The sequence below is a fragment of the Sturnus vulgaris genome, chromosome 5, assembly GCF_052056855.1.
Source record: "Sturnus vulgaris isolate bStuVul1 chromosome 5, bStuVul1.hap1, whole genome shotgun sequence".
NCBI classification, from domain to species: domain Eukaryota; kingdom Metazoa; phylum Chordata; class Aves; order Passeriformes; family Sturnidae; genus Sturnus; species Sturnus vulgaris.
The window spans coordinates 2,667,087-2,690,233 of record NC_142247.1 but is presented as its reverse complement, the minus strand read 5'-3'; the positions used below and the strand labels follow the sequence as shown (position 1 = coordinate 2,690,233).

Below are 23,147 nucleotides of genomic sequence, written 5' to 3'. Positions count from 1 at the left end.
GAGAGTTATCCTCAGCAACAAAACTTCACAGGTTTTGCCATTCCCAGGGTGTTGCAATGAAATAAAGCATTTTGTTTCTTTCTTTAGGTTATGGAAAAGAGGATCAAGCTTTTTCCAGTAGATTGGAAATAGGTAGCCCTCAGTGCCATTGTTTTTGCTTGCTTATGCAGGCTTTACCATCTAAGTGTTCCCACATTTAATCCCATGGAATGGGACCATAGGGATTGTCCTCTGTGAGAAACATTTCTGAAAATGTTTTTTTGTTTCCCCTTCCTACAGAGAAGAGAATTTCTCACTGGAAAAGAACCATGGAAAAAACATGATTCAGTTTGCTTATAAAATGTTAAATGGTCCACTTCTCTGTTTAGAAGTAGCTATCTCTAGTTATAAAGTTATGAAAGAAAGACAGTACTGACTCCTTGAAGAGGAAGAAAAAATTTACATTTCCAACTGTTTGGGTTTGGTACTCACACCTCAATTTCTCCCACCTGGTAATTAATTGATCAGTATGTCAGTAAATATAGTGATGAAATGATCTAAAAGAGATGGAAGAAATAATGAGGTAAATGATAATAAAATAATAATAATAATAATTCATTTGTGTTGCATTTAGTGCTCCTTTTAAGAACAAAGTGCAAGATAATTGTCTCAGCTTTCCTTTGTGTGTGTCATCCAGAGATTTCTTGAGCATGAACCAAATAGATTAATTTTATAGGAACTTTTTAGTTATTGGTGCCCCTTGACTTGGCTATATGGTATGAAACAGTATAAAAGGATATCAGCAAGTGGGTTAAAAAAATTCCTCTGCCTCAAATCATGTCCAGTTGTCAGGATTTGCTCATTCATGGTATTTCACTTGATAGGTCATAGAATCATAGAGTGGCATGAATTGGAAAAGGTCTGAAATACATTTGTGAGTTTTGTTTCAATAAGGAATTCTTGAAGATATTTGGCAACATAATTTTTTTTAAAAGTTTTTTTTTTTTTTTTTTTTTTTTTTTTTTTTTTTTTTTTTTTTTTTTTTAAGTACTGTGCTTAGGACTACAGAATAAAAACAGCCCATGAAAGAAAAACAAGTCCTTGCTCAGGAATATGTGTGTGTATGTTTTGGCTGTGTCTCAACAAACCTGTGCTTAACTTAAAGAAGGTGAGGAATCTTGTTTAGGTTGGTGAGGAGAGCACTTAAGTACCCTGTGAATGAGAGCACTCAGGAACGACTTGGTGTTAAGGAATCAAGGGAAACAGGGCTAAGTGAGAGCCTTAGGAAGAAAACAAGATGTTCTGATTAAGACTGATGTCCACCTTCAGAGCTTTATCTGCAAAACATCTCAGCAGTCAGGAAGTCACACAAATTAAAGGTGTTTCTGCTGTACCTTTAAATTGGTATTTTCTTGGGACATAAATGATGGGGTGTTTTTTCTCACAGCTACAGTAAGTGAAGCAGAGTTTCTGCTTGAAAGACCTGGATGACTCCGTGTAGCTACATGACTGCTGAGTGGCATGTCAGTCCTTGGATTTTATCAGTGATTGGAGTATTTTATTGATGGAAGGATAGAGCTGGATTTTCTCTGGATTAGAACGTGCAACAGCAATCGACTTTAATGGGAATTTTACTAAGGCTGAGGTAGCCCTGGAATCTGGATTTAGGCATTGCACAAAGAGAACCAGCATTCCTTTCACCAGAAAAGGTTTTCTGGATTCAGAAAACCTCAGGAAAACGTGGATTCTTCAGTATTTACTGTGACACAGAATAGTTTCCTGGAGGAACTGCCATGTTAGCTGTGATTCCCTGTCTTGGCAGCTCTTGGGGCACCAAAGGTGTTTGTTTTTGTAAAACAAAAGGGTGTACCAGTTGTGTCCAGCCATGGTGGAGCACAGCCCTGCATGTGTGGAGGAGACTTTGACTCCCTCTTCATTTCATCACACACTGCCTTCAAAAAACCCCTTTGGCAGGCAGTTTAAAATTGGAAAAAACTCCTCAAAATTCTCCAAGATAAGCAAATCCTGCCCCTGACGTTACTGCTCATGGATTTAGAAGAAATGGTGGAAAATTGCACTGTCACTTGCAAAAGCATGATGTATTTTTTTCAGGGCTTAGTCAAATCTCTTGCTCAAGACAGTGAATCTAATGAATACTCTTTAACCACCCTGCTGATTGTGCTGAGTAGGTGGGAAGGTAAACTCGATTTGTCTGATTAAAAGCTGGTTGTGAAGCCAGCTTGGTTTTGGTATCTTTCTTCACCTGGTTTAACATATAAAGAAAATTTCTCTGCACCTTGTAATTCCAGCCTTTTGTCTTCTGAATATATGAATATTGGAAAGTTTTGCCTGTTTTACTGCCTCTGTACCTGGAAGTGGATGGGAATCACCAGAGCCCCTGAGCAGCTTTCCCATTTTTGAGAGAGATTTGAGATCTCTCTCAGATTGGAGATCTGAGGGTACTCTCCAAGAACTCCCTGCAGTTCTCCCCCTTAGGCATGGCTCACAGCAGCTTTTTCTCACCACATTCTGTCCAAGTTATCATTTATCCCAGCCATTGCTTGAAGGTGGCTGTTGTTCCACTGCTGCAGTCCAAGTACATGTGCAGGGAGAAACCCATGTAAATGCAACCCAGCAGCTATGCATGAATAGCCAAAAGTTTTTGCATCTTTTGACTGGAGGCAGCCAGCAATCAAGAAACTGTGCTGGTCTGCAGCCAAAAGAAATAGGGAATTCCCTCTGTTGTTGTTTCTTTTTTTTTTTTTTTTTTTTGGAAGTGATTATTGGGGGCATAATCAGGTTTGGCTCCATGTTAATCAGTGCAGTTTGGATATTAAAATTCTCAGTTCTGTGGCTGATGATTCCCAGGATATTTACAGGGTGGTTGGGTTACAGTCATGGCAGCAGGATCAGGTGAATGGAGCAGTTTTCCTGGCAAATGGAAGCCACTCTTCCCTAAGTGGGAGTTCAGATGCATAGGACAGTTTTCCTGCCTTTTCCTGCTTGGGAGTTTCTTCCTCACAGGAAGAAAGGAAACAGAAAAGGAGCAGCAAATCAGTTTAGTCAGTGGTGCAATTGTATCTAGCAACTGCAGCAAGGACCAAGATTTGTTTTACTTTCTAGATCATCCTAACTGTAAAATTTTTCTGCCTTTGGTGCCCTCTTCAACCCCTCATGTAAACACTTGTGTCTTTCCAGTGCCTGTGATAAGCATTGGCTTACTCAGAGAATCCCTTGGGAGCTGAACAGGCAGCATCTTCCAGGCTCAGGGGCATCATATCTGGTGAGATATTTGCTTTTTATGCCTTTTTTTTTTTTTTTTTTTCTCCTATTTGAGCTGCATTGGATTCAGTTGAGACAATTTCTATCATGAACTGCACTTCAATGTAAGCTTAGTTTCCTTTGAAACTCAGAGTCTGGTATGGAAAGGGGTTGGTTTGGGTTTGTGATCAGCCTGATTGACACTTTGTGATAGTCCTTGATCAAACTGGCTGCCAGAAATTACTTGTATATTTGGGAATAGTCCACCCTGATTTTCCCTCTTTTAATTTTTTAAATTTTTTTTAAAAATGTTTTGTATGCCAAGGATTAGAAGTAATTATGTACACAGTAATTTAGCTCTCTGAAGCACTGAGAAATTTTTCCATGTTGTGGCTCCATATTAATCTCCTGGTTCCTGGAAATGACCTGAATGGGAAGGAGGTGTTTTTCCCTTGGGAAGGTCCAACTCTTGTGTCTTTATCATGAACCCTACCCGTGCTCATCTCTGCACACACAGGGAGCAGGCTGAGGTAATGAGGTCAGCTCAAAAGCCACTCCAGGCTTTCTCTTGGTGAAAGGTTATGAATATGGAGACCATTATGTGTCATTAAGATAATCATGTAGCTGAATATGTCAGTGAAGTCAATGACTCTCTATTCCCCAGGTGTTCTGGTTTTAGTTTGATAGGGACACAAAAAAAAAAAAAAAAAATTCTGCTTGCCAGGTGGGAGGAAATTTGCCTTTCAAAAGATTGCTGCTTCAGCACTTGATAGGAGTCTTCTAAGCAATAATGGTAATAATAATAATAAATGTTCCCAGGCTGCACTTGCTTTATAATTGCTATTTAGCCCAAATTGCTCTGAGTGAGGAAACTCCATCATTCTGGTTACACAGGTGGAGGTTATGATGTCATGGGTAGCAAATCCACTGATTCAAAAGGATGGAACATTTTTGTAAAATACTGACACAATGCAGAGTTTTAGTAGTGAAAACTAAGGGAAGCAAAAAGGATTCAAAATTCAAAAAGTGAAGCAGCCAACCTTGATGTGGAGGTGAGGAAAGGACTTGCCTTGTGCAGTAGTCGTTTGGGTTTGTTAATTTGAATATTTTTGTTGTGAGATAGGATTAGGAGGAAGGTGAAACAGGTTTAATTTTAAATGGTATAAAGAGATATTTTATTATTAGAAATTATAAGAAAATACTTATAATAAAAGTTTAGGCCATTTTTTTAATACAATTTTTTTTTTAATATTGAAGATGTATAGAAAATAACCTAGTTTACTATTTTTCAAAGCGTTTGTTATTAAAAACTTTGCTGTCAGGGCCTGTGTTTGCATGATCTGATCTGAACTTTTCCTACAAGGGAGAGGTTTGTAAGCATCCCAAGGAGTTCTGGGCACACACGTGGTTGAGCTGATGGCTACACACACTTTTAGTGAGTTTGTGTCTGAATTGTGTTTCCTCAGTGCCTTTTTTCTCATTTCTGGTGTTCACAGGCAGGTTCAAGTGGCCCAGCAGAGGAAAGTGCTGAGCACAGAGCTCATGTGGCCAGCTGCCCCTGCCTGCACCTCTGGCTGCCACAAATTGGGTCAGGACATGAGGAAAGAAGAGGCAGAGTGAGCTGGGCTGCAGCCAGGAGGGGAGAAACCTAAAAGTCAATTTGTTGGCCAATATTGGCTCCCAAACACATTTTTTTTTTTTTTTTATTTGCACATGGAGCTATAAAGGCTCCAGTTTCAGTTCTTGGGAATAATTAAACCTTAAGCAGTGATAAACAGTGCAATATTCAATTAGTGAGTTGTCCTGACAAAAGCATGTCAAAGTAAATTGGGGTTTTTTTTGAGGCTGTTAACTGTGCTGACAGAGAGTTGGTTAATTCTTGAAGGATAATGTTTTGGGCAAATTCCCAGCCTCCAAATGCCTGCAGGCAGACTTGTCCATATTTGTGGTATATTTGAGGTCTAGTGTTCCTCCTTTGGGCCATATATTTTAAGAGGGAATTTTAATGGAAGGAAACATTGCTGCAGAGCAACAGCCTTCTCTGAAACACTTTCCAAAAGAATGTGAAGGCCAAAGGTCTTGTTTTTTCAGGGCAAAAGATGTGAATCCTCTCATATTTACTCAGTTATAAATAGTGATGGGCAAGGCTCTAAGGATGGATTCCTGGCAGATTGTATCAGGGATAGTTATTCTCCAAACTAAGCAAAGACAGTGGCTGTCTCTTAATTGTTGCATCTTGTCTGGCACAGAGAACACCATTATTAAACAGATAGCAAATAATTACAATAAATTTGAGGTTTTCACTCCTCTTATTTCTCTCCAGTCCCAACAGGCAGCAAAGTGTATTTTATTTCTAGTAAAAGATGGCAGTTTAATGCTGGGGGAATGCTCATGATAAATATTTTGGTTCTCCAGTGAGGTGGCAGGAGAAATGCAACCCCATGAGGAAAGAACTTATTTGGGGTGTAAGAAGTGCTGCTGTTGACCAGCTGGGCTTGGACAGGGAACTATATTTCATTTATCTGTGCCTCTCTTCCCCCATCTGTAAAGAGGGGGGAAGATGATAACTTTTCTTAGAGAGAAGCTGTTTGAATATGTTGTTCCTTTCCACTGGAAGCTAAATCTGCTGGTATCATTGCTAATAAATAGGTGAGTGTTATCTGATTCCATTAACAGGTTAATTTGCCTCCCACAGTGAAATTCAGTCTCTCACAGTGAAGGTCTTGTAGAGTTCAGTGTGCAATTTGTGCATCACCAAAGAGTTAACATGAACCCAAATGTGAAATAATCCTTGCTGAGGAGCCTGAGGGCCAGAGCCTCCACAAGTGACACTTCCAAAAAGAAGCACAAGAATAAATTCCTTTATTTCTTGGAAAAGGAATGCAGTTTCTCATTTGCTTTCTAATTTCCTGTATCAAGGGCAAATGTACAGTAACTGAACTGGCTGGAAAACGTTTGGTAGTAAATACTAAATAATAAATGTTTGGTAGTAGGTGAGACCTCAAATAGCAAGAAAAAGTATTTTTCAGACACTGATATGCTTTTGTGTAGATGTGTTGTTTTGCTAGTACTTACCAGGGAAGAAAAAGTAAAACTGACTTCTAATAGCTATTAGGTATCATTCCAAAATTTTGCAGTTCAACATTTATTTGTACTGATGTAAGACAGGTACTTTGTAAAAAGTTGTAGCTGGACTCTATGGGATACTTGAAACTTTTGAGAACCAAAGAGATTTCCCACTGTAACCTGTTGTATGCTGTCTGTCTGTACCACAAAAAATTAAAATTGATTCCCAGTACTAAAAAAAAAAAAAAAAAAAAGAAAAAGACAAAGGGATTAAATGACAGAATTGCTGCTTTTTCTGGTGGCTGTTGGTACTATCATATATTCTAAAGCATTCCAGCCAAGGGCATGTGGCTGCAATGGAATTTGATGTACAATCAGTTTTAGAGAACAGCCTGTGCCTTGTTAATATAATCCATAGAAGGCTTCCAAACTTCCTGAAACCAGTCCCTTCTGTTTCCAAGTCTGCATATGATCTCATAGGAAATGATCTGGGAGAGGCCAGCTAACCCTTTTGCATAATCAAGGTAGCATTGTTCTTTTAATGCCTAAAGTGAGTTGTTTCACTGATATAAACTCAATAATCCCCTTCTGTTCTGTCAACAAATCTCTGTTATCAGGCCTTGCAATGATTTTGGTGGCATTACAACAGAGAAAAAGTGGCAAGACTGAAGTGTGACCTCAATAATGTCATTCATTTACTTTGTCACCCTTTGTCTTAGCTATTTCAAAAATCCTAAACCATTTGAAAATTGGGAAGGCTGAAGTGTAAATACATAACACGAGTGGGCAAGGTTTATTTTGCAGTGGGCTCAGAGGCAGGTAAGCAGCCTGCACCTTGCCAAGGTTCATAAATGGCAGTAGTAGCAAAACAGCAAGGAAGGTATCTGCCCTTTATATGGCTTTGATATCAAACCTCTCATATGTGCATTAGCAGCAGAAAGAGAAAAAGTGTGTTTTGTATGGGAGCCCCTGAAAACCTTGCTATTTACACAACCCCAGAGTGCCTCGTGCATGTTGTTTTATATCCTCGGGATACCCAGGATTTCCTCAATATATTTAGCCCAAGAAGGGAAACACTCCCATGAGCTGCTGTCCCTGAAAGCCTTGTAGGGCAGCGAGCCTGAGCCTTCCCTGGCAGGGCAGGGAGAACAAAAGGCTCTGGGCTTTGTCACTGTGCACAAGTACAATTATGGTCTAGTTCATGTGAGCAGCCTGGAGTTTCAGTGAGCCTAAGCAGAGGTTCTGTGGCACTCTGATCACTGCAGAGTTGTTAAATTTGGCACTCTGCTCTGGGCTCCAGTCTAACATTTTCTTCACCATATTAGGATATGTGGAAATTGGCCAGCCAGCAATGGGCCTTCAGTGTACTCGTTGCTTGTGCTCATGTTTTAGAGAGTAGGCAGCCACTGCTTTGCTAAAAACTAGCAGGTTTGATAGAATAAGACAAATAGAAGCCTTTAAAAATTGTCATTGCAGTACAGTAAGGAAAATAAGAGGATTTCCCAAGACCGAGGACATTGTTATAACAAAGTTTGTGGTTCCCTTGTGCTTTTCACCCTTAGCTATTGATCATCCTGTACATCCAATCTCAGGAGTTGTGTGTTGTGCTGTTATTCAGCTGAAAAAACAGAGTGAAGTGAGCCTGGCTGGCTGTGACAGGAGCATTCCCATTCCCTCTGCTGGCTTTTCCAAGGCTGGGGAAGGCAAAACTCTGGATTTGTGACTCCCAAGGTTTGAGTTTGGCTGATGGAGCCAGCCCAGCTGGGGGTGGTGCAGGAGCAGTGAGCCTGATCTGTCTGTGGCTTCAGAGGTGAGCATGTCTGAAACTTCCCCAGCAAGGGATGGACTCTTCCACTGGGGAAATTCCAGAATAGAAAGCCTTCAGCATCTAACTGACACCTTTTATGTTCTTAAGGGTTGAGAATTTGGCAAGTTTTGGTCAAGCATATTATCAGGTCGACCCCTGTACTCCAGTAGATTTTGCTATTAAAATTGCTTTTTTTTTGTTTTCATAATTTTTAATTTACTACTGCTCCCTGTAGCTGTAAACTTTTGTTTCACTACAATGATTCTCTGTCCTTTCTAATGTTCTAACACATGCAGCCAATTGTCACATCCCCTACTTAAAACTCATTTGATGCATGCGTAGCTCTTTTAATCTCTTTATAAGTCAGTTCCTCTCTGCTTGCTTAACACTTTTATGGCTCTCTTGTGATTGTTCTCTGGGTTGTTATTGTCATTGAGGAAATGAGTTCTCCAGAGCTGAATAAAGTATTCCAGGTGTGATCATCACAGGGCTGTGTTAGGGATATCACCTTTCTGCCTTGTGTGTTTCATTTAATGTTGCATGGACCCTTTCTGCTACCACATCATGCATTATTTGATGCCTACTAATAAAGAAACAACACCCCCCTCCCTCCAAAAAAACAAACAAAAAAACCAGGCCAAATTTAAGCTTTTCAATTACAAATTTAATTTTGATAACCTTTCTCAAAGGTGCAGGAATGGCTGAATCCATGCCTGTGGTTTTTAGCTCGAGGCAGCACTGTGCTGCCAGGAGATCTGGAATCATCACATCAGTTCTGACCTTTCAGCTTTTTGCTGATGGTGTGTATGACCTTACACAAATCCTTTGACTACTTGACCCTCGTGTCTGGATAATAACACTGTAGTAGCTGCATTTGGTAAGGCTGTGAGGGTTGGTTCAAGTTTGTGCATGATCTGGAAAATATAAAGAAGTGGCAATGTAAAATATTTGGGCAAATGGCTGCAGAAAACCACATTACATGACCTGTAAGCTTATGCTGTCCAGGCTTGTGGAAATTGAGGAGGGCCATCAATAAAAATCCTGTTTCTGTATAATGATTTATTTGCTAAAAAAAGAAGGGAACTAAATCAAATGAAAATGATGAACCTTATATTGAGTGTAACCTCTGCAAAGTTCACTAGAGACCCACTGAGAACACATGTCCAAATTTCCTTTGTTGTTTTACCCAGCTGTTAATTTTTAGTTTGAGAGACCAGCACAAGCAAGAATACATTTGGTTGAGGGTCTTGGAAGAGGTAGCAAGCCTGTCTTTTATTTAGGCATGTTTATATCAGCACAAAATGAGTGCAATATCATAAAATTGCAGCAGAGCTAGGAGTGGGGCATGGCAAGAATAAAACATTATTTTTACACGTGCTCTGAACTCATGTAAATGAAGACACATCACAAATGATTCTTCTGAGCCCAGGCTGGTAAATCCCTCACTGGCACAGCACATGGATTTACCAGGTTAAAAAACCCTACATGTGTTGCATGAAGCAGATGCAGCTGGAGGCAGAGTTCTAACCCTACCCATGACTTTTAAAATACAAATCTGATGAAGTTTTCAGTGCAGTAACATTCAGTTGATGTTAATTTGTGAGGACCAGGTCTTTATTGTATTAAGGAGGGTATGCAAAGGTGCATGAGCACTTGGGGTAGGAGGGAGGGGATTTTGCATGACTTCTTCATGCCCACATCACACTGAAACAAAATAAATGGAAATGCAGCCTCAATGCTAAATACACATAAGGGAAATGAAGAAGGAAACGTTTCTGCTGGTTTCCATTTTAGATACATTACAAAAAAGGAGCTCTGCTGTAGGGCTGTAGTTCAATGCAGGAAGCATTTCTATGGAATTTTGGCATTAGGTGGACTTCCCAAGAACAGCTACTGTCCAGAAGATATTCCAGGGAAAATCTTCAGAGAGCAGTTTGAAATGTTGGCACTATTTCATCTGAAGCCTGATCCAACTTGAACTAGGAGAGGAACAGAGGAGGCTCTGATTTGGATCTAAATGGCTCCTCTCTACACTGTCCAACTTGCACATAAAATATTCAAACAGAAGAACATCCCGACCAAACAGCCTCCCCAAATGACCCCTTATAAAGAATACGAGAGAAAAAAAAGGCTGCACAGACCTTGTATTTGACTAGACTAAGGCATATTTTGAGCCACAGCATCTCCTCGGCAGTGAGAGGGGAGATTGTGGCAGGGGAACATGGCCCAGAAACAAAAGCAACCCACACTGCACTTGTGGGAAGTGCAGCCTCTGTTTTGGATTGCTTTGAGCAGCCTTAGCAGAAATTCTTTCTGCCACAGCTAATTCACTTATTACTGAACTACTGATCATCTGCATGTGGATCTTGCCCAGATTTAACCCTAAACCACCAGGACTGGGTTGAGCTCTGTGAGCAGATACAGGAATATTCAGCAAGATGTCTTGGGGTTTTTTGTACCTCAGTTTTCCCATTTGGAGCACTCTGGCCTGACAGAACCAGATCAGGTTCTGTGATGCATCTGGTGTACTTGGATGTCAGCAACACATACAGCTGATCATGTGGATGTTTAAATAAATGCAATTTATTTAACACCAGAGGTGTTTCCAACTTACCCAAAAACGGGCTGTGCAGAGAGGGAGCAGAGGTGTGGACAGAGGGATTAGATTCTGTTCAGGACAGGGCTGGGTTTGGAGCCTGGTCTCCAGAAAAGGCTTCCAGTAGCTGACTGGCTAAATCCTGCTGTGGTTTAAATATTGATGGCATTGCTACAGACAGGAGAGTTTTGATTGGAGCTGAGGAGGTCTCAGACCCCTGTAGATGGTCACTTTGAAGGCCAGGGGACTTTGCTGAAGGATTCACCTCTGTGGCTGTGACTGTGGTTGTGGCAGAAGGAAGGATGCTGTGGCTGGGCTTACAGACAACCCAAACTCACAGAATCCAAGCTCAAGCACAAGTCTGGATGAGCTGGCTGCAGCTTGGACTCAAACTTCAAAGCCTCCAATGAAATTCCAAATAACCCAACGGGAGATTTTTGGGTTTGATTTGTTTTCTTAGATGTGAGACAGCAATATGAAGCTGAGATCTGGGTGTGCTCTAGATCTTGCCTCCTATTTCATGTGCATAAAATGCAGCTATTTTGAAGTACTGTTAAATTATTGTCCATCTTTGTTGCCCTTGGGACAGAATAATTGTATTTTGGATGTCTTTGTTTTCTCTGTGCCTCCTTCCATGTGCCTGTGGCATGTAGCAGAGTGAGCTCGAGTTAGTAGTACTTTATTTGTGTTTTGAGGAGAAAAGTCTCCTTATTGCTATTTTTCCACCCCCTGTCCTTTCTGTTTCATACCTTTAATCACCTTGCCAAGAATTTGATTGATAGCTTGGCTATAAGAAAAGATTGGTTTATGACTCTTAATAATATGTGAAGTTAAAAGTGCATCTCATGCTCCAGACTATGAGCTGAATGCTGAGAGACACAGAAAAAGAACTCTCCTGTTTTATCCTGTTTTTTTATTGCATGATTTGATAGGTGAATTGTGGATTTGTTTCATCTCCTTACAAATATCTTATAGTTACTTTTGGAGATGGAATGCTGATGCTGGTAGAGTGGCAGCTGTAGCTGATAGCAAATCCTGTTATGCTTGTGATCCAAACGAGAGTAAAAGATCAGAGCTCTATAATAATAGGAAAAAAATTTCATAAACAAATTAAATATGTGAGGAAATTCACATGAAAACAGTAAGGGTTAAGTGGAGAATTTTGAGGACAGGAAATAGGTACTCAGTGAAAGTTAAAGCTGGTATCTGTCCATTGTATTTCTTTAAATGATTCAGATTATTTTATTTTAAATAAGAGGAATGGAATTAATGGACTTTAAAACTGTATGCTTGGCAAAAAAAAAAAAAAAAGCTGTATCTTGAGTTTGTTTTACTTATACAGCCATACCAATCTGCTATGGTGGTTTGATTTTTATCTATGGTTACCAATGTCCATAGTCAAAGTATCTTGGGCTCTGCTTTTGTTACATCTGTCACTGATTTTTGATAGCTTCTGGCTGTGAGGATTTGCTGTCTTGCCAGTGGAATCCTTAGGACCCTTTGCTTCTGTGGAGAAGGTGATGAGCAAGCACTTCATGCACTTCTCCCCTGCCCTGTGCTCTTGGGAGGAGCTCTGGCTTCCTGCTCTTCTGGCTGCACACACACAGGTAGCACTTAGCCTGAAACTGGCAGGTAGTATTCAAAAATACATGAAATAATATAGAAGATAGACTGGGGAAAAAAAAATGTTGGCTTCTAATCCAGTTCATTCTATTGGCCCAAAGCAGAGTTTAGTATTTAAAGTGATTTTTGAGTGGTGTATTTTGTTCTGGAAGTGTCTCATGTAGAGCTTTGCAGTTTGCCTCACTTGAACTGTAACAGTGCTTAATTATCCTTCCCTCTACACATTTTTCCCAAGGTTCTTTATTGGTAGGGAAATTGCTGGTGTCAAGGGAGAAAATCAGTCTCTGTTGCTCCATTTTAAGCACATTACATCTTCTCCTACCCTCAGGGGATGTGAGGGGTTTATCATTCTCCAATATATGTGTGAAAATTACTGGTTTTTAGGCTTGGCAAGGCTGACCCTTCCAAATTCTCCATGGACACCATGTTTCCTAGAGCTCTGGAAACTCTGATTGCTCTCTTCCAATAATTCCCCTGTTTCCTGAAGCCATGTGAATATTCTCAGGTTTCCAGCCAGGAACTGGGCAGTACTCAAGAGGGAAGGAGGGTTGCTTTGTTTGTAGCTGCTCTGTTTCCAAACATTTGACATGAATGTGATTTGCCACCAGCCCTGGGCTTTAGTTTTTTTACTCTTTTCTTTTTTTTTTTTTTTTTTTTTTTTTTTAAATCTGTCAATTACTGCCTCAGTAAAATATTGTCTAGTGTTTGTGAAAGCAATTACCAAACCATTATCATATTTTTTTAGAGAGATTTAGTCCACAAGCTGAGAATACTTGAAGCTGAAAATGGCCTGATTTTGCATGTTCTGGCTACTTGTCCCTTCTCTTGCAATTCTTAACTTTCATGGTTTTTTATGCTATTAATAGCAAAATTTGTGTCAATATTGTCAGAGATATCTCTGGTCAATGGCTTGGGCTGCCTGATATATTCTGGCTTCACAGGATAGGTCAGGCTGAAAAACAAAATGAAATAGGGAGAAAACACCAAATGAAACAGGGAAAAACACTGAAATAGGGAGGCAAGCCCTAGAGCAATGAGGAGAATGAAAATGCGTGCATGAAATGCTTCAGTGAGGTTCTTGCAAGTGCTTAGAAAAGCAATGAGAGAAACACTTTGGGGAGAGCAGGATGTGTCTGGAGCCAAGTTTGTTCAACACCTATGGGTGTGCTTCATATTAATTTTTAATATCTGCTTTTAGAAATCTTGAGAAAGTAAGAGGTGATGCCATGACAGAAGAACAAACATATTTTGTCGAAAGTAGAGTGAAACCTGAGGAAGATATAATGTTATTAAAATGGAATTCACCTCCTTCCATGTGAGAGGGACAGCTTAAAGCAAGGTGCTTGCTCCTCTAATCCTCGTTGCAACCATGACTTCAAGACTTTGGAGTAAATTTCCCATAGCAATGGGAGAATCATCCTGATCTCCTCTAGCCTGGCTTCCTAAATGCTCAGATGATTGTTAATGAAGAGAACACCTACATTTATAATTTAGGGAATTTATAAATTCCCTAAAGAAGTGAATTGAGAGCACCTGCCTTGGTGTAAAGAGCACCTGATTGCCAGGGTTTGAGCATGCAGAATTCAGAACAGCAGATTGAGAGGTGTTTGAGTTCATCACTGTCCTTTAATGGCCCTGAGCTGTTCATTCAGTTCAAGCCAGGTTTTTCCACTGAGAGGAGGGATGAGATGAGTGCCTGTCAGTGGAGCTGTGCAGTGCAGAAAACAGCTTTGGAAATACAAGGCCCAGGAAATGTAAAATTGGACTCGTTACTGTCATGAAGCATAATGGTGAGAATTCACAATGTATCTGTTCCTGTAATAAAGCAGAGGAAAAGCTCTAATCCCCTGAAGAATCCGAGGGTTTATTTATATTATTTGCCGAGGTGTGGGTGTGATGGATGGGGACAGATATCAGTGGTGTAAATCTGTGGGTTCAGTGTGGGCAAAGCTGACTCTGGCCAAGATTTCTCAGAAGAGATTTCCTAAAGGGATGAGTTTTATGGTGTTGGTGACTTCCCAGGCACAGCACTCACCTCCAGAAATACCCAAGCTTACCCCTTAGGGTGGGAACTGATACACTGAGGGTTTTCACAATGCTAGCAAAAGGAAATCCCTGCTGTTTCAAACTTTGCCATGCACTGCTGGATAAGGACATGTGTTTTTAAACTCACCACCTTGTGTTCCTTTTGAAAGTGCTGGAAGTTTTCTATCTGAGCCCTGGAATATTTTGTGCATGGTACTGTGGTGAATATGTAGAGCTTAGCTGGCTGCTAGTTATTGTTTATAAAATTCTGTTTGTGCACTTACAAAATGGTGATTGAAATCCATGGAAACTCGAAATAGACTTTCAAGTATGTTTTGAGCCAGGATCTGAATTACAATAAGTATATTGATAAGTCACTTGTGCAAAAAGGTAGATATTTGTTTTCCTCTTCACACTGAAACAGAAGTGTAAACACTGAGCATTTCCTTAGTAATGTAATATCTTATTTTTGTAGATTTGTGGGGAAAAAAAGTCAAGTCTTTTCCTTTTCCCTCCACACCCTTTCCTCTGGGGCATTGTTAAAGTCTGTCTGATCCACAGAGATCTGATCCAAACCTAGGGAACTGAAACTTTTTTTCTAGAGTAAAAAAAAAAAAAAAAAAGAAACTGGGTTTGGTCATTTCCCCAAGGCTCAGGAATGTTAGTGATGTCACTTTTCTGTCTTCAGGAATTAATCTCTGTTACAAAGGCCATAATGGATATTCAAAAAACATTTAAATAAAACTCCTGACAGCTGAAGTCTCCATCTCATCAGTAGGTCATGGTTCAATGACAAATTGTCCATGAGGGCTCATAGTTGGTTATCCTTAATATTACAGGTGAACTAGTGCTCTTTTAAGGAAGAGGGTGTGAATGAAGGAAAATAAATGCTCACAGTTATCATATTGCATGAAAGCCACTTCCACCTCTGCCCTTCAACACCCATTAAAGTCTTGTATGGCATCAGTTGTGTTCTCTGTTTTCATTATGTATCTTGAAATCTGATTCAGATGACTGAAATACCAATGCAAAAATTGGAAAAAAGGGAGAATGTTTTTGCATACCTTATGAACCATAACGAGACCTCAGCTATTACTGTCCCTGTTTTATAGCTTATTATCTTGAAATTTCCAGGTGTATCTGCTAGATCAGGGTTAACAGAAAGGATTCCTTTCACCGTGCTGGGAGTGGTGTCAGTGTTGTGCTGCTGGGAAAAACAAGGAGAGTTGTTTAACTAAATTTAGGTAAGGCTGACATCAGGCTTGAATGTGAGCTTTTCCACCTCTCATGTGGGAGGTAGCAAATATGTGAATTCCCTGTGTTTGATTCCATGGTGTGTCTCAGTGGGAGCAGATTTCAGCATGTTGTGTTCCTGAGCTCTTGGTTTTAGGTGGGTTTTACAGTGCTGGCATGATTCACCCTGAAGTTTGTCTCAGGCAACCTTTTTGGTTCTTCTCTTGGATCCTGCATATTTCATGGTTGATTTAGCTGGGTTCACAGAGCTTTCTGTAAACTGTGGAGTTCTAGAGAGAAATTTATGGGTTTGGAAGAACAACCAGCTTCATAGGGCAAATGGCCCTGTCTCTGATTACTGTATCAAGAAAGGAAGTTTGGGTTTACCACTAATTGCAGATAAAAATTAATATTTGCAAAGGAGACACGTATGATTTATTTGTAAGTGTTTTCTGTTTCCATAATGAAATTTCCTTCGGGTTTAAGTACAGTCATTTGGAGGAAAAAACAGAGGTCTGTGGCTCATTAGTTTCTGGTGGTTGTCAGAAGCCATTAATCAATTGCCCCTTTTACCAACATAGGTCCTAATTCAGCAAAGCATTTAGGCACATGCTTAACTATAAGCATGTGTTTCAGAGCACTTTGCTAAATCAGGGCTTTAATGTGATTCAAGCTTGCTGCATTTTTTTCCAAGTCTAAGGTTACCCCAAAATGACAGGAGTCACTAATACATCAGCTGAAGTGTCATGTACCTTCCTCACCTGTCTTTCTAAAAAGTCATATGCAAGGGGAGAAAAAAAAGGGTCAATTTTTCCCTCATCCTTTTCAGATGGAGGCTCCTGTCCTGAATAGTAGGGCGTGTGGAATAGCAGCAAGCCAGGAGCAAGGGGAGTGAAATGTGGGGAAAGCAGTTTCCACTTGATTCTTTTGTTATCTCTGTTTTTGCTAAAGCCTGCTTGGTTATGAGGAGGAAAAGAGGAAGGCAGCAGGTCTCAGTTTTGGTACAGCCAGGTGAATCCTGGTGTGCAGTATCTAATAAGTCTGGGTGGAGTGTGCATGCATCTTAATCTACAGAGGAGAAAAATTCAGTTCCCCTCACTCCATAATTCTCCCAAGTGCTTCTACTACTCTTGTAAAAATCACAGTGTGACTTTCTGCAGTGGCTGAGGGTTGTGTTCTCAGTTCAAGTCTGGTCCCCTTTGGCACCTGGAAAAGGATGCAGTCCAAGCACAGCTATCCTGCAGAGAAATTCCCTGCAAGGAGCAGCACCTCAAGTGGCACAATGCCAGCATGACTGCCCCCTCCCACCATGTCCACCCTTCCCATTTTTATTCCAGTAAGAGAATCAAAGGGACCTGGGTTTCTTCTTGACATTTATTCGAGTATGATTCATAATTTAGTAGAGATGATCGAGAGCTGTCAGAAATTACAGCAGTTACTAGACTAGTTACTAGACCAATATGATTTTTATGGTTCAGCAGGAAGTTGAATATCTAGTAAAGGTAAGCAGCCTTATAATCCCTTCAGGAATTGTTTGGCATAGGAGAGAGTATAGCCTTTAGGCAATTTTTCCCCATTCTGTGAAAACCAAAGTGATATCCTTGTATCACACACAGTCTTGATTCCTTTCAGATTTTGCAGTAGGGATGCTGCCTGTTGAATCAGCTGAAGCACTTTTCCATAAATATAGGTTTCCTTTGGATTTTCTCCTCTCAATTCTGCTGTCATTCAAACTTGTTTTGCTTGTGAAACCTGGCATCATCTCAGCCTGAGGTTGTACGTGGGCAGGAAAATTGCTTCATTGGTTCATGCTTTTGTTTTCTTCCCTTTCTGCATTTGACAGCAGCAGGAGCACATGATGGAATGGTGCACATGAGCCTTTGCTATGTGCACTGCTCAGATTGCAATGACAACTGAGCTTTGGCTTTCAGGCTGGAGCAAGGTCTGCATTGCTCCTAATGCACCTTGGCTCTGCAGCGTGCAGTCAGGAGATGAGTGTGGAAAATTTTGCGTGCTTCCTTTGACTTTCTATTGGTATTCTTTCTATCCCAGGGAGAAGAAACCAAAACACTTTCTATTTTCTGTATTAATAGTTTTATACCACACTTAGGGGGGAGCTTAAGCACTGTTTATGTTGAAAAGCATTCCAAGGCCTCAAAGACTTAAAATGTGATCAGATGGGAATCAAAGGGCAGCAGGGGAAGAAGCAGCATTGAGGTAACCCCCTGTCCCCAGTCTCACCCCAAAACCTCGTGACAGAGTAGGGCAGAGAAGTCTCATCTGGAGTCCCAGGTCACAGCTTTCTCTTGCTGGTAAAGGGATGTCTTTCATAGGCTTTGGCTGATAATTGTGGCACTGGTTTTCTCCCCAGCATGCTTTTTCTCTGGAACCCTGAAAAAAATTGGCACCCTCACCAGTTGTGGAATCTTTTTGATAAAGATTGTTTTGCCACTCTAGAGTGAGTTACCAAGGTGTAGACTTTCCATGGTATCTTTTTTTTTTATTATTATTTTTTAGATTTGGAGCATTCCCCTTTGAATGATTTTGGTTTCAGAAAGTTGAAGCAACACTAAAGGAAGTTTTAAGCTAGCTCTCTTTTTTCTTCATGCAGTTACTTAGAATCTCTTGTTGTCTTGTGCTTCTTTTAATGTGCAGGAAGTTTAGGGGGCTTCACATCTCCTACCTGTATGACTTGCTAAGCACTGTGTGTTTGAGAATTGCAGCTTCATCAGGAGCAAAACCTGAAGGGTCCCTGTCCAAAACTGTCCTTACAGATGCTGAGTAAATTTAGGTGGTCTTGGAAAGTGTGAATCCATAGCCATCCATAGAAGACACTTGAAAACAGCAGAGATTTTTAAATAAAATAAAATGCATGTGTTTTTTTCCTAGTCTATGAAGTTTAACAAAGAAAAGGGAAAGGATAGTCAGGCAACAAAGGGAGAAATGGTGGGATATGTGTGATTAATACAGTTTTAACTTTGCTGTCTGTGATGACACTATGCAGTGATGAAGTGGATGTATTCTGTGATTTATTTTCTTCTACTTTAAAGTAGTGGGAGCTCTAAAAATGACTAATGAACCTCCTTTCAAGGTTCATATCTATGACCTAATTCATATGTGCAGGAATCTTGTCTTCCTTTTAACTGCTGCATAAAGTTGAGGGTTGCTCATCTACAGAGCATTAGGGGCCAAAGCAGAGACCCTGGACAAGTTCCAGCACTAATAGCTGCATTCCAGTGAAAACAGGAATCAGATGTACAGTGCACATGACAGTCTAATTGGCAGATGCTATTTACCATATGTTAATTGCAAGTTGTATTATAAGTTATGATGTTGATTAAGGCAGCAATTAGAGCAGTCCCTTGTAGGATGCTGAGATTTTAAAGATAATTGTTCCAGTAGATGCATTTTTATCAGTGTACCATTGAAGCTTATTCTTTAGAGGAAGACCTTATTAATGTGTGTTTTTCCTGACCTTGGCAAGCCCAGTTTCTCCAGAAAAGTTCCTACCTGAGGAAGTGTCCTGCTGTGCTTTATTGAGTCTGTAGAAGATAGTATGGCATGTATGTTTGCATACTATTTTTGTGCTACATCTGTTGCAAGATATATCAGTGTATATATGTGTATATGAAAGTCTATTTGATGTAACCATCTGTAGGCCTAAATAGGGATTTTTCTCTGGAGTTATTAGAAATGAATATGATAATTTTTAATGACAATATGATAACACGGGGCACCATACCCCCAGTATATAAATGAAGTTCAGCTGATGTCTTGTGGACAAATTGTAGTCTGGAGGCTGGAAATCAGTCTTTGGGTTGTGCAAAGCCTGTGGAAAGCTTCATGTTGCATTGTCTGTGTGGTGTTTCCTGATAGTAGAGGATAGAGCAGGGGAAAACTGCAAGAGCAAGATACAGAAGGTGTTCTCATCATTCAGAGCAGCTGAGCAGGCATAATCCTGTCGTTTCTCTCTGGTACAGAGTGATGCCAGGGTTTCTGCTTCTGGGAGACCAGCTGCACAGCTATGGCAGTTTGTACTGTTAAGGCTCAGCAGTTCTTCAGCTGAATCTCACTGCTCACACTCTTGAAATGATTTCTGCTGTGGTAACTGAGTTGGCTACCTTCACGTGGGGTGTCTGAAGACATCCCAAAGGAAGCAGAGCTAATTATCTGGTTGCCCTAATGATCCTGGTGATCATTAATCTACCATTAATCCTATACCCTGTAGTCCTGTTCTCAAAAATGTGCTGAAGCCCCCATTGGCACAAGCTTGTGACTCTAAGAGTGCTTGTCCTGTGTCACCACACCTCTGTCATGGCACAGTACTGAGATTTCCCTCTGCATCTAAGCTGGAGAAAATCTGATTTTCTGTCATTGCTCTACAGTCCAAGTAGTCACCCAGCACCATGCCATTATAACAAGTTTTCAAGTTATACAAGCAGACGTGAGGAAAAAAGCTGATTTTTCTCTCCTTAAAAAAAGGACTTGACATAATCCTAGTGAAGAGTATATATTGCTTTGAGAGACTGGTTTAGATCCATTCTCTGGATGTGGAAGGGACTCTAAGCAGAGGAAATCACCATGTTGAAGGAGAGGCTACTTTGATTTATTCCATTTTCAAAGTGTTCAGATTTCCAGTCACACTCTAAGCTCTCAACCTGAAATAACTGTGTCTACCCAGGGATTTGTCAGGGCTTAGCTGCATCTGTTCAGAATTGTACTTCTCATTGAAGCAGTGCAACTTTTTCTTCCTAGAAGAAGCTGTTTGTGTATTAGCCAAAGGCTGCAGTTGTAAAGGCAAGATTGAACTGGTGAAATGGTACATGGAGGTTTTTGGTTTGGGGATTTTTGTTCATTTCTTTTATATTCTTTTTTTTTCTCCCTTTTTCTGCTCTAGCAATAAAGTTTACATTGATGTTGTGACCCATTATTGCTTGGCTGTGGACATGTCACCATGTGGATGTGCAGGGTACCAAACCAGCTCACCTCTGCTCTGTACAACCAGCCAGACTTTGTATTGAGGCAGGTATTTAAAAATGGAGACAAATCTGTCCCATAAGTAGAAACTTATTATAGACAGGTTTCTCATGAATGTCTGTCTGAAATCCTATTAGATCTGGCTTGAAGCTGGAAGAATGGCACACTCTTTGGGGGCTGAGAAATCCCTGTGTCTACATTGACTCCATGGAGATTTTTATGTGTTATTTTCAGAGATGTTTGGTCAAGCACAGTGATCCTGTTGCAGTTCTAAAGGGACACCAAAGATGTTGCTGCTGTTTTGTAGGCTTAGAATAGGACAATACTTGGGACTTGTCTGAAGCTTCCTCTCTTTTCTATTTCCTCATCTTCCCTCCATTATTTTGAATGATTTAGATGTCATTTATGGTTGTGTAAAGAGGCCCTTCAATCTGTGTAAAATGTGTGCTTTGGTTCTGGCTCAAGCAAGGAAGCTGACAGCAATGGAATCACTATTTCTGGAGGAGGCAGCAGTTTATCATCTTCTGCCACATTTGTCACTGCCCTCTCTCCCTTTTCAGAGCATACCACTGAAAGAATTTGACAGAAACCAGTTTTGTGTTTCTAGGAAATGAATAATTTGTTTCAGAGAAAGTGGTCTTTTTTTTTTTCTTCTTCCCTGTAAGGAAAACCAAATAATACTAATAAAAAAGCTGTTTCACCGTTTGACACACTGGGAGGCCCCCGTGTAAGGTCTTAATTCACAGAACATATCTGTGGCTGTACAAGTTAATTTCTTTCTTTCATAATGAGCCTTTTGTAAAATGCAGAAATTACTCCTTCCTTTACAGGGTTGTTGTGAGAGTGAGACCTTTGAATCACTCACTATTGCAGTGGAAATCCTATGCACACCACAGAACTAAAAACTTCAATGTGATTGAATGTTGACTAAGAGTGAGGAGAAATATATTTGTGCTTGTGTATTGCCAGAAACCACAGAGATTTAGCCAGGTGAAGAGATAATAAAGTATTACCTGAAGCCTTCTCTGTGTGGAATTCCAACTGTTCCTCATGCTGGAATATGCAGCTCTTTTCATTTTCCACAAATATGCAGAGGGCAAAGCCATGACTGGGATTGGGAATTTGCCACTGGAAGGAATTTGCCACTGGCCCCCTGGATGGAAAATTCAAGGTAGCCAGACATGAACTGGAAGTCCCCCTGTGCCTAAGTGGGCTGCCACTGCTCTCTGCCCAATTTCTGCAGCTCTCTGCCCAATTTCTGGAGCTCTCTGCCCAATTTCTGGAGCTCTCTGCCCAATTTCTGGAGCTCTCTGCCCAATTTCTGGAGCTCTCTGCCCAATTTCTGGAGCTCTCTGCCCAATTTCTGGAGCTGCGTTCCAGGCATTGCACTGCAAGAGGGAGGTCTATGGGAAAAAGTCAAGGAGCACTGTCTGGAGGAATTATGTAGCCTAGTCCAAATTCCAGCAGAGGAGTCCCTAGATGATAATTTTTTAGAAGGTTTCTGATCTCTAGTGGTAGAAGTCAAAATTGGAAAGAATCTGAGATGATGAATGGCTCAGAGGAGAACAATCTAATTGTTTTGACGAAAGCTGTTTTGTAGATTAAACTCAGAGTTACAGCACCAGCCATTTCACTTCTCAAACCCTCATTCTTCTCTTCTCCTTCTTTGATTATCTATTTCTAATCTCCTGTTTCTGGACACACAGGTAGAATGAGCCCTGTTGCATGAAGTATTTGTTATCATAAGGCTTTTTGTGCACTCCTCCTCTCTGGCAGTTAACACAGATTCCTTCTCTGCTGGTGTGTGGCCTCTTTAATAGACACAAAATCATGCAGGGCAGATCATCTGTCTTTGTGGTGACTGAAGAGGGGATGAGCACCACTGAGGGCTCTGTATATACTAAATATATATCCTAACTATAAAAGAACAGTGTCATAATGCCTTGAAGTGACACCATGCAGCTGCAACAGCTGGAGGCACTGGTGCCATGGAGACTTGTCCAAGTCTATTGCTAAACCCGTCTCATTCCCTTTGTGCCAATCCTTCTGCCCATCTTTTTCATCCTCTTTGATGCCTCTGTATCACTGCTTCTCTTTGTTTTTAACATAATCTTTCCTGTTGATTTAATTTTCCAGGTCCTCTTTTGTCCTTGTGTGTCCTGGGTGTGTTTTTATCTGAAGCACAGTGCAGATTTGTTTCTACAGCTATTCCTCCTGTCAGCTTTTCCCACTCAACTGCAGGTGGTAATGTTATTTTAAGTGTTCATAAAGGAGATGTAAGCTGTGATAGGTAGTGTGGCCTAATAAATTTAAAAGCATGGCTGTAGAGACCAGAGATCCTCTCTCTGGCTGACACCAAAAGAAATGAACATAAACTGGTGGTAACTTCATGTCATTGTCACAGTGTGGCAATTCTGATGGAACAGGGCTCTGCCATTCCAGATAAAATAGTCCTGCTCTCACCTGGGAGAAGTAGAATTGAGTTAACTTGGCACTTGAATTCAGGCAGCATTTCACATATGAACTGCTTCATTCACAGATTTTCAGCTGGACTGGGGAAGGAAGGTGGAGCATAATCAA

The 23,147-nt window shown here is 40.6% G+C and overlaps 1 protein-coding gene across 8 annotated transcripts in view; it reads left to right on the top strand.

Annotated features, from left to right (window-relative positions):
* The window catches only part of CALD1 (caldesmon 1), a 172,848-nt gene that overhangs the window by 33,807 nt on the left and 115,894 nt on the right, over window positions 1-23,147 (top strand). For 7 of the 8 annotated variants that reach the window (XR_015803619.1, XR_015803620.1, XR_015803621.1 and 4 more), the window contains exon 2: window positions 3,178-3,262. The exons of the other annotated variant lie outside the window; for it this stretch is intronic. The gene's annotated coding sequence lies outside the window, so the exon portion shown is untranslated. The remainder of the gene's footprint in view (window positions 1-3,177; window positions 3,263-23,147) is intronic. 8 annotated transcript variants of the gene reach the window in all.